Source organism: Canis aureus, chromosome 24, assembly GCF_053574225.1.
Source record: "Canis aureus isolate CA01 chromosome 24, VMU_Caureus_v.1.0, whole genome shotgun sequence".
Taxonomy (NCBI): Eukaryota; Metazoa; Chordata; class Mammalia; order Carnivora; family Canidae; genus Canis; species Canis aureus.
The window spans coordinates 17,195,445-17,207,743 of NC_135634.1; the positions used below are offsets into that span (position 1 = coordinate 17,195,445).

A 12,299-nucleotide genomic window follows, 5' to 3' on the forward strand; every position below is an offset into this window, starting at 1 on the left:
AGCGGGGAGCCCAATGCTGGACTGATTCCAGGACCCTTGGATCATGACCTGAGCCAAAGGCAAACACTTAACTGACTGAGCCACTCAGGCGCCCAGTCAATTAATTTTTAAAAGTATATTTCAATGTAAACAAAATGGAGCTGTAATGCTTTCTTAATGTCATATTACCACACATTTCCCTGGAGCTCCCTCAAAGTGCTTTGTGCTTTGCAGTATCCACTTGACTAGCTTAGGACTTTGTCAGAATCCTTCTCAGCGCTTTGCCTTTTCTGAGCCTCTGCTTGCCAAGCATCTCAGAATGAAAATTTCCAGGTGTTTGGGTAATTTAATAGTCAAATTTCTTAATATTCTTAATCCAATTCTGGAGAGATGAAATGTTTCTATTCCATTTCCCTAGCATCAGCTCCCATGGCCTACTTGAAAATATGGCATTCCCTTAACTTTCTCCTTTCTCAATTAATGAGATGCAGTACATAATGGGACTGACATTGTGTCTAGGCACAAAGACACACATCTCAACCAAACTGGTCGTCCTGTTTATTACAATTCAGTGGCTTCCTCTGCAGTAAGAAAGCCATGCAATTCACAACTCAAGCCTGGTTCTCTTATAATTTTTGAATAGACTTTTCTAAGCATTAATAAAATTCTATTTAAATAATATTTAATATTATTAGATTCTTCTAGAGCATGCAAAAGAGATGCTGACAGGAAATCACTGATGAGATGACGATGCGTTAGTTTAAGATTTCAATTAACAAAAAGGCTGATGATTTTAGAAGAAAAAAAATTACCCAAGTGTAAACAGTGAAACCCACACAGGCTAAAATGCCGAATTCAAACTAGAAATTAGGTATGCCAAAGATTAATTCAAGGAGCACCTTACAAGGGACTCTGAAGCCAATAATAAAAGGTTCTTAAAGTAACGAAGGCAGAAGTCCAACAAGAGAATCATTGCAACTACTTTTGATCCTAAGTGCAAAGGATTTGCTCAAGGATTAAAAGGAAAGGACAGAGGTAATTAATTCTCAATTTTGGTTTATTTTGAGGAAGGTATTAACACATCTCCATATCTAAAAGGAGGAAGTATTGTTTTGAGGGAAGAGCAAGGATTTGGGATTCAGACCACCTGAGTTCCGATCTTTGCTCACTCGCTGTGATTTTAGGCATTTTATTTAACCTCTATACACCTCACTGTTTTCATTTGTACAGTGGATAGAATAATGCCTTTGTCATTGCTAAAGTTTGTTATATAAGTTGTTATAATTTGTAGAGTACACATAGGAAATATCTGGGATGCTGTAGGTGCTAAATGTCTGGTATGCTGTAGGAATGAGTAAATATTTCTGGAACTAAGATTTAAAAAAAATTGTTGAGTTCTGGAACATTTTTTATTTTGAATAATGTTAATTTTTCTATTCATGGTAGGGAGTGTGGGGGGGGGGATGTGCAGGGAAAATTTACATGATGGTATAAAAAGATCAAAGACCCGAAAGCAAGAATGAGAGAGCATATTTAGACAGAAGAAGGTAATCAGCCTGCTCCATGTATATTGGAGAAAAATGAACCTACTTTTGATATTTAAGATTGGCCTACACCATAGAGAACTTTGAAAGAAATTGAGATACATAGTATTCTGAGGCTGAAGCAGCATCTGTAACATGAGGAGTACATGTTGTACACCTTAAAGTAATGTAACATTCTGTTTTACTACACTCAAATAAAAATAACTAACTAATTTTAAAAAGAACTGCAGTCACTGGGATGTTAGAAAACTAAACCGTGTTAAAAAAGAAAGGTATCACATATCATTACAAAAATCTCACAACCAGAAGATGGTCAGAGTAACTTCTGCCTGTGAAAGGTGTCCTGAAGACTCAGAGACTTACACATACAGAAATCAAAATCTGAACATGGATGGTTGGCCTGAGAAGTAGACAACATGCCTATGAAACATTTAAAGAAGCATTTCTACTAGGTGATAGCAGCATAATCTGCATAAAAATTTATATGATGCCATATTAATCAAGAACCCTTGAAGAGATAACTATCTTTGAAGGCAGGGAGGGTTTGTGTACTTAATTTACTTCAGCTTTCAAGATACCCTCAATATGCTTCTCATCAAGAAGTTTGGGAGTTTTTTCCTTGTTGTTGTTAATATTATCACACATAGGTGTCACTGACGTGGCTAATTGATTGAACCAAGGTATTCATTATCTAGTGCAAAGTAGCACTTCAGCTTAGGAGGTAGCCACTTAAAATGGTAAACAGCTTTTGTATGCAGGCATCAAATGTGGCTGACCTGAGTGTCTGGCTCACATCTTTTCAGGAGGAGGCAGTCAAGCTGTCGGCCAGCACTGCAGTCATCCTGGGGCTCCACTGGGGTTGGAAGGTCCTGTCCTGGCCCCTCACATGTTCTAGCTCCATGCCCGTGCTCACTCCTGTGGGCCTTGTCCAAGCTTCCCTCACCATGTGGCAACTGGTCACTCCAAGTCAAGCAATCCAAATGGAGAGCAAGAGAACGCAAGAGAAGCAAGACAGAAGTCAGCTCCATGAAACCTAATCTTGGAAGTGACATGTCATTCCTCGTGCTATAGTCTTCCCATTAGAGGTGAGGCTCTAGGTATAACACACCCTAAAAGAAAAGACCTGCACATAGGTATGAGCAGGAGGAGGTGGGATCATGGGGGCCTAGGGAGACGCCCGTCACACCCAACTTCCATTCACAGCTCCCTTCCTTCAAAGCTACATCCTAACTGCGATGGGTTCTGGGTTAAAATTCCGGCTGTTGAGGGATCCCTGGGTGGCGCAGCGGTTTGGCGCCTGCCTTTGGCCCGGGGCGTGATCCTGGAGACCCGGGATCGAATCCCACGTCGGGCCCCCGGTGCATGGAGCCTGCTTCTCCCTCTGCCTATGTCTCTGCTTCTCTCTCTCTCTGTGTGACTATCATAAATAAATAGAAATTAAAAAAAAAAATTAAAAAAAAAAATTCCGGCTGTTGAGACATTAGCAGTAGCCTCCCTGTGTCCCTGAGAAGCTTTTGCTTTGCTGATTAAATCCCTTGCTCTTTCCCTTACTCTAGCTCCTCTTTCTGCTGACATGGTGGCTGAATATGCAGCAGCGACCTGGCAACCGTGAGAAAAAAAGACCAGAAAAATGAAATCATCATTGGCCTTGATGTCACTAAGCTGCTGAACAAACGCCAGCAGCCACTTACCTCTGGTCTGCTTGTTTGGTGAGAAAAGCTTCTATTTATTGAAGTCACTCTAATTCGATTTTCTGTTATTGAAGCAGAAAAGCCCTGCTGATTTATATGCTAGGAAACTGTCTTATGTTAGAAAACAACACTTAGGTATACAAGGGACTTTGCAGAGAAGTGAAGCACATGGGTTATAACTTTTATACAACCAGGAAATTTAAGTTCTAATTATTTATTGCAATAAATGTTTATATGGGCATTCTCTGCCCTTTTCTTCCTTGCTGGGCTCATAGGGTTATAATGCTCCCTTCACCTCTGAATGAATCTTCAGTCCACCCCTCTGTCTGACAAATGGATCCCACCCAACCTCCCAGAGCTGATGAACAGAAAAGAAAAGAAATATGGAATAAAACTGACTTAGCTGTCATGCTGGACAGATGTTTCCAATTCTTTGCTGCTTCCCATCCACAGGTGGAATCTTTGACCCAGCCCCTTGAATCCGGGCTAGTCTCGTGCCTTCTCCTGACCAAAGGGATGGGTGGAGGGCACAGTGTACCAACCTAAGGCAAACAGCAATCGTACAGGCCTGGTTGGATGCTGCACAAACCACATGCTTAAGGTAGTTCACAGTTTCGGCATTAAACAATACCACATGTCTTTCAATAATGTCACAGCTCTGTAGAGCTGGATTTCTACTGTTGGTGTGATGAAAAAACAAGCACAGTATGAAAATCAGTGTATAGAATGGCAGAGTCCAATATGAGTCTGAGGTCTGAATGGTTGTGGCAGTGCCCAGCAGGCAAGCCCATCCCATTAGCAACTGGCCATGGCTATTTAAGAGTGAAGTAAAAATGTTATTATTTCTTTTGATTTATGGGCAGCATTTGGCAAATGGCTACTTTCAGGACATAAATATTTATTACATTATTTGGACTGAACTACTTAACAAACAGAACTGTTGGGTATTTCTTTTGGTTCAGGAATGTGTTCTGAAAAAAAAAAACAAAACTACTAAGACACTAAGGTGCTGCAAATCAAGAAAGTTTATAAACCTCTACATTAATGAATGAGGATATAAGGATGGCAGCCTTTTATTCGTGAGATCAAGTCATTACATATGGCAAAAAGGAATCTCAAAGAAATGTTTTTAAAATCATCTAATCAACTTCCTCTTCTATCAATACCCAAACAGAATCTTGTACAGCCCAGGTGCTTGATAAGTGTTTCTTAAAGAAATGCTTTAGTTGAACAGATCATTAGAAATCTATAATTATCAAAGACAGCCAAATACTCATTTTTCTGACAACACAGTGTTTGAGTATTTAAGTGCTTAGGGCTATGTTCTCCCTTACTCCTTCTCTGTAAAACCCACATCGACTCAACTTGCTTGAATTCAATTCCTAGTGTCAAATCTCAGCCAAAGATGTTGAAAGCTGTGAATCGTGCCGTAAAGCTCTTGGGAAGACATCTTCGCATATTGTTTCTGAAATGCCCAAGGTTTACGAGTCGTATGTAAAATGCCCTGACCCTCAAGCCCTTCTGTCTTCTGGTTCTGTTGTTCAATATTACCCATCAGGGACACCTGGGTGGCTCAGTCAGCATTTGCCTTCTGGCCGGGTCATGATCTCAGGGTCCTGGGATCAAGCCACACATCCACACATTGGGCTCTCTGCTCATCAGGGAGCCTGCTTCTTCCTCTCCCTCTGCCTACCACTCTGTCTACTTGTGTTATCTCTCTCTCTCTCTCTCTCTGTCTCTTTCTCTCTCTCCCTCTCTGTCAAATAAATAAATAAAATCTTTAAAATAAAAAGGTATCCATCAAAGCTTATCAGAATTTCAAACCCAGGGGATCCCTGGGTGGCGCAGCGGTTTGGCGCCTGCCTTTGGCCCAGGGCGCGATCCTGGAGCCCCGGGATCGAATCCCACGTCGGACTCCCAGTGCATGGAGCCTGCTTCTCCCTCTGCCTATGTCTCTGCTTCTCTCTCTTTCTGTGTGACTATCATAAATAAATAAAAATTTAAAAAAAAAAAAAAAAAAAAAAAAAAAAGAATTTCAAACCCAAATGATTTTGTTCCATAGGTAAAAGGAAACACATACTTGGGTGAAACTGATTCCACTCTATATCTAAAAATTTTACCTAAATTGATTACCCAGGAGTTCATTCTATCACACGTGTCTCTATTTACTATCATTATGATATTGCACGTATTACACAACTGCTGTCCATTTTCCATCTTGATTGTTCCTTGTGACATGGAGAAAGTGAAAGAACTCTGACCTAACAATCAGTAAGGGCAGCATGGCACATATTTTTTGGATGAGTCAAAAAAGTACATACAGTTTCTGAATCTGACACTTAATCCTGTTCACAGGCTTTCCTCACTCATCCATCGAAACCTGTCCCAAGGAATCGAAAACACCCTCGAGGAAACAGGTAAGTCCAATGCTATTTACTCCCACAGTTAAGCTCCTATAGAGGACTTGAGATGTCTAATTTTTCAGGGATGCTCCTAACCCATCACCCATCACCTAGGCACACCTTCTCTGTGACATTTTGTGGGACTTTCTATGGCATCTATCTGGTGGCTTTGACATCGAATTCAGAACCCAACACTAGGTTATCCCAACAAACTTCAGTTCTCCCATTCCATTCATCCAGCCAGTCCAGTTCTATCTGGTCATCACTCATGGAGAAGCTAAATGCTACATCTTTACTTCCTTACTTCTATCATGCAAGCTCCTAAAAGCCCATTTCCTTTGGCTTTCTCCCCAGACTGTTTGAAAGATGTCAATTATTTTAACTCTACCACATTTACTCGTGAAGCATTTAACCCACTCTGAAAGTGTTCTGAATTTGGCCTCGGCCTGCGCACACATTAAATATGTAATTCATGTAGTCTTAGTAATCTGGTGTTTATTATCCAATTGTAGGTGCATCTTCTACCACTTAACCTATCAATTTTTGATTCCCTTTTCCACAGAAAAGGGAGGTGAAAAACTGATTTTTTTATTGGCTTAATGAATACTTTTCAGAAAATAAATAAATAAATAAATAAATAAATAAATAAATAAATACTTTTCAGTACTGTTAACCACAATGACAAGACAGTATAAATTCTGATTGAGCTCTCTACATTAAAAAAGGGGGAGAGGGATGGCAATTGCGGAAACTATCCAAATAACTAAGGATGAAAATTCTGGAGTGCACAAATTTGCCATCCAAACACATTTTAACAAAACACTTTGATCCAACTATCTGACTATTCACAGATGGTGCTGGCATCCATAAACTACCAGTAAAATAATTTAAATATTTTACTCTTGACCCTTTCTCTTGGCATTCTGACTTTTCTTCCCATTTGAAACGAGTGGATTTTTGTGGCCCCTTCTGCTTTCCGTTCCTCATTCCGCCTCCCTCTCTTTCCCATAATGAGATGGAGAGTGAGCTGGGAGTTCTACACACTTCTCCAAATGGCTCAGTCTTAACTCCAGCAGGTCCTGGACTTCACCTGTGTGGCTTTGATCTTGACTTGATTTCTCTGAAGTAGAGGAAAAAATTTTTGTTTCTGACAATGGAGATTTGAACTGCATGAAAATAATATGTCTCAGAAGTTCTTGCTCAAAAAAGTGCTATAAAGATGCTTTTTTTACATAAGTGGAGGTCTTACCCTATGTATTTTGTATGTACTCTTCACATACCTCCTATGCTGCCCTAATCTGTGTTCATACTCATCAAATTCTCTACCTCCTTGCTTTTGAAATCTAGCAGCCCTTGACAAAATTCTTTCTACTCAGATTATAAGGTTCCTTGAAAAAATATCAGCATCTATCCGAACCTTCTTGGCACCTGGGTGCCGGCTTAGGGAGGGTGGGGGCAGGTGGACATTTCCTTTGCTTCTCTCTCCTCTCCAGGCCCAGCCCCCAGGCCAGTTGTCCCTCTGAGAGTTGTACTTCCCAGTGGCCATGCATGCTGGGACAGCCATCCCGAAATACAAAGAGAAAAACCCATGTCTCTGGGCAGGGGAAACAGGAAAAGAGATCCCTATGGTTTGAAGAACTTGGGGAAAATGCTCATTACTTTTTTTTTCCTTTTTCCTTTCTTTCTTCACTGTGCTGAGGGCAGCCTGAGACAACTCAATCTGAGGAAGGACAAGGCAAAAGATTTGAAGGGAACTGGAATTTCTGGACATAAACTGACAAAACACCCTGAAAGTCCAAGAGTGTGGAGAAACCCCTGGGAGGGAAGGGCTATTAAAAGTGTCCCCAAAGAGAACCTGGGTGGCTCACTCTTGAGCATCTGCCTTTGGCTCAGGTCATGATGCCAGGGTCCTGGGATCGAGTCCCCCATCAGGCTCCCCAGGGGGAGCCTGCTTCTCCCTATGCTGTGTCTCTGCCTTTCTCTTTCTGTATCTCTCATGAATAAATAAATAAAATCTTTTAAAAATAATAAAAATAATAAAATAAATAAAAGCATCTCCAAATCCTGTGCATGATCCAACAGCTACCCCAGGCTCCTCCAAGCTTCATGCACACAGAGCAGACTCCTCAATGCATAGCAAATGCTTTAAAAGCCAAGTACAATACAAGCCACCACCCAGATCCCAGACTAACCCCTGAGGGGAGCCGGCATGGGGTAAACCCAAATACCACAGAAAAGGTTTTGCAAACTGAACCAGTGTTTGAACCAAAGCCCAAGGAAGGTGAGACAAAACTTGTGGTCTCAACTGAAAGGGGCTGATTGCCTGCTAAAATAAATAATCAACAATCTCCAAAAGATATAAGTAACCAGAGTCTCACAGCACAATATTCAAATGCCCAGGAAGTGCTCCAAAATCATTCAGCATCCAAAAAAACAGAAAAAGCTGACAAATTCCTAGCAGGGAAAAAAAAAATCAGTGAAAACAAAAAACAATCAACAGATGCCCAGATGTTGGAATTATCAGACAAAGGTGTTAAAGCAGCTGTTATAATCATCTCCATGAGGTAAAAATGCATAGTCTTGAAATGAGGAAAAAAATAGAAAACCTCAGAAGGAAGTAGAAATTATATTTTTTTAAAAAAGGAAAATTCCAAACTAAAAAATAAAATATTTGAATAAACAACTCATAGGCTGGGTTTAATGGCAGAATGGAAATGACAGAGAAAAGGGTGAACTTGAGGATAGATTAATAGAAATAAAACAGAGAAAAAAGCTGGAAAAAAATAGACAGAGTATCAGGGTTCTGGGAGGGGCCTCCCAGATATTTTTTCCAAGTACATGAAAATCCCTGTTCACACAAAAACCTGTATGCCAATGTTTACAGCAGCTATATTCATAATCACCCCAAACCAGAAACAAACCATCTGTGCCTCCGCTGGGGAGTAGATAGGTGTGCCGTGGATCCTGCCTGCAACAGAATACTCAGCAATGAAAAGGAACAAATAGTGAAGTCACAACCACTTTGATGAATTTCAAATGCCTTTAGTCTAGGAGAAAAAAGCCAGACTGAAAGGCTAGATGCTCTATGACTCCATCTATATGACATTTGAGAAAATATGAAATTATAGGAATAAAGAATAAGTCAGAGATCGCTAGGGGTTTGGGATGGGAGAAATGGCTTCCTAAAAGCATATATAAAGGAATTTAAGGGGTGAGAGAATTGTCCTCTCTTTTGACTCATGGTGGTTACACACCTCTGTAAATTTGTCAAAACTAATAGAGTTGTTACATATATATTGCATGTATATGAAAATTTTCTTATAGGAATTGGTTCATGCAATTATGAAGGCTGAGAAGGCCCATGATCTACCACCCACAAGTTGGAGATCCAAAATGGCAGGGATTAATTCAGCCTGAGTCCAAAGATTTGAGAACCAGGAATGCTGAGAACAGGAAAAGATGGATATCTTAGCCCAAGTATTCAAGCATGAAGGACAGAATTCTTCCTTCCTCAATTTTTTTGTTCTACTTGTACCCTCAAGGGACTGGATGATGCCCACTCACATTGAGGAAGGTAATCTGCTTTACCAAATTCACCAATTTAAAGGTTAATTTCATTTGGAAATACCTTCACAGAACACCCAGAAATTAATGGTTAGCCAAATTCTGGGCACCCTATGATCCAGTTAGGTTGACACATAAAATTAATCATCACAACTATACACCAAAAAAAAATGAACTTTACTATATATCAATTTTAAAAATAAATTGGAAGTCAATGGCCATGAGCTCATCACCCTGGAGTGGTTTCTTCTCTTGGCTGATGAAATCATTTAATGTCTTTTGTTCAAGATACGCTGATGAGCTGGCCATCATCTTCAGCATCTGCAATGCTAACACTGCACAAAGATCTGTAACAGATGAATTTCATCGTCATAGGAAAAATAGCTTGTGAAGTCGAGTACTTACCACAAGCCTCAAAGAGGCAAACCTCACGTGTCTGAATGAGGTTTGAAGAGCAAGTGGTTTATCTTCCCTGATTCCATTTTCTTGCTACAAAACAAGGATCAAAACCACAAGGTCATTGTGAAAATGAAATGCATGCAGAAAACCTAGCATAATATTTGACATGATTCGACTTAACAGAGTTTCATTGTTATTTTTGGTGAGATACCTTTCAACTCACTTCTCCCTATAGGCCCACTGAGGCCTTGCTCATTCCTAAAGGCCAAAGCATGAACTCATGGGTGTCTATTGATTATTTTGTATCCCTGAATGGTCCCAGAAACAGTATAGTCATCTCAGGACATCCTAGAGATCCCACAAGAGGCTAAAATAATTCTAAAGACCTTACTTCCTAGATCAGGTCAACAAAAATAATCAGATCCATCAGAACAGAAAACTTTTTTCTTTTTAGTTTATTTATGTGTTTATTTATTTATTTGAGAGAGAGAGAGAGAGAAAGCGCAGGAGAGCCTGACAGGGGGGAGGAGCAGAGGAAGACGAAAAGATACAAGCAGACTATGCTGAGCACAGAGCCTAAGAGGTGGGGCTGGATCTCAGGAGCCTGAGATCACAACCTGAGCTAAAACCAAGAGTCAGCCACTTAACTGACTGAGCCATCCAGGTGCCCTAGAACAGAAAACTCTTGAAGTCAAGGAGAGCTTCCATACTTTCTAGCATTCTTCATTTAGGTAGAATTAATGTATGAGAAGTTGCACATATTTAAGTGTCTGACTAGATGAATTTTGCATGTATAACATCGTCATCACACTCAAGATAACATCCCTTATGCCTTTACAAGTTCCCTCATGCCCTCTGTTATCCACCCCCACTCCTGTCCCCAGGAAATTACTGATCTCCTTTCTATTCTCTAGATCCATATTTGTTTGCATTTTCTAGAGTTTTATATATGGAATCATACATGATGCACATTTCTTTTCGGTCTGGCATTTTAGGATGTAATCCTTATGGTGGCACATGTCAGTTGACTTGGATGGCTACATGGTAGCTGTCTGCAGATTTAGCTGCTACAAATAAGGCTGCTGTGAACACTCCCATACAAATCTTAGTGTGGACATTTCCTTTCATTTCTCTTGGAGAACTCCCTGGAGTGCATAACTGGGTCATATGGTGGGTATATGTTTAACTTTTCACAGAACTGTCAAATCATTTTCCAAAATTGGACATACAGTTTTACACTCCTACCAGCTGTTTATGAGAGTTCTGGTTGCTCCACATCCCCAGCCATCGATATGGTCAATGTCTTTCCTTTTTAGCCATTCTAGTTCGTATAAGTTGGTATCTCATTGTGATTTTCATGTATATTCCCTTAATGGCTATTGATATAAAGCATCACTTCTTTGGCAAAGAATTTGCTCCAACCTTTTGTTCATTTCCCCCCTAGATTCTTCATATTCTTTTTATTTTTATGTTTTTCAAAACAAGTCCTTTGTCAGAAAAGCTTTATGATATTTTCTCCCAGTCTCTAGCCTCATTTGTTATGTTCTTAATAGGGTTTTTGAAGAGCAAAAGCTTTTGTTTTGTCTTTTAATTTTTATGAAGTTCAATTTATAGATATTTTTTCTTTTGTTTTTGGCTTTTTGAACTTCTTCAAGAAATCTTTGTATAACCCACCATCACAACCATTTTCTCCTTCATTCTCTCCTGGAAATTATATACTTCTACCTCTTAGACTTAGGTTCATAATATTTTGGGGGCCCCCACATTTATACACAGTGAAACATACTCAACAAAAGGTTGTTCAACTAAAAAGCTTGTAAGAGTTTTGGGGATAATGACCTAAAAAGAGATGAAAGACAGGATGGAAAAGTTAAGGGAAATGAAGGAAGGGGGAGAAGACAAATGTCTGCTGTTACTAATACATTTCTAGCCAGAACAAGAATGATCCCCTGGGAGACTCCTAGACCAGGACCCCAGGAGGGCTGTGACCAAGAGGAGGAACAAGACACAGGCAGCCATGAGCCCAGGGAACGACCCTGTGGCATAAGCCTGCTCATTTACATACCTATACTGAAAGGACCAGAACTGCGCTTTTGAAGAGGTGGATGAGAAGTCTGAGTGCGTGGAATGATTGAAGGCTTCAGGACACCAAAGCTCCCTTCAGCTCCACCCTTCCTCTGCTGGGCAAACTTCCAGAAGGACACACTTGCCCTGCATTACAGCTCTGCCACTGGCAGGATGTTTTCCAGGAAGGACATGTTGTCTGGTATTCTTTTTTTTTTTTTTTTTTAATTTTTTTTATTTATTTATGATAGTCACAGAGAGAGAGAGAGGCACAGAGACACAGGCAGAGGGAGAAGCAGGCTCCATGCACCGGGAGCCCGATGTGGGATTCGATCCCGGGTCTCCAGGATCGCGCCCTGGGCCAAAGGCAGGCGCCAAACCGCTGCGCCACCCAGGGATCCCGTTGTCTGGTATTCTTTTATTGAGCACCTGAGGCCCCAACATGAAGGTCTCAGAAGACCAGGGGAAGGCTTCTTTTTGCCTTCAGGATGAAGTTTAAAATCCTTCCAGAGGTCATCAGGGTTCTAAACAATCTGGTTTACTGTGGCTGCTCCTTTCTTTCCTCAGCCCTCCACCCACCAGCCTGTCCTCTAGGTCCCAAGTTGGCCATACTTTCCTTCACCCCCAGTCCTTTCTCCTGTTCTTCCCTGAACCTG

General features: G+C 40.6%; 1 long non-coding RNA gene across 7 annotated transcripts in view; it reads right to left on the reverse strand.

The window, feature by feature from the left end:
- LOC144295840 (uncharacterized) overlaps positions 1–12,299 on the reverse strand; it is a 64,027-nt gene that overhangs the window by 36,377 nt on the left and 15,351 nt on the right. For 2 of the 7 annotated variants that reach the window (XR_013362941.1, XR_013362939.1), the window contains exon 8: positions 9,586–9,669. This is a non-coding gene — a long non-coding RNA (uncharacterized LOC144295840). Of the gene's footprint in view, positions 1–2,299; positions 3,277–3,613; positions 3,757–9,345; positions 9,670–12,299 lie in introns of those variants that run through there. The other 5 variants (XR_013362937.1, XR_013362936.1, XR_013362938.1 and 2 more) reach the window with 4 other exon arrangements.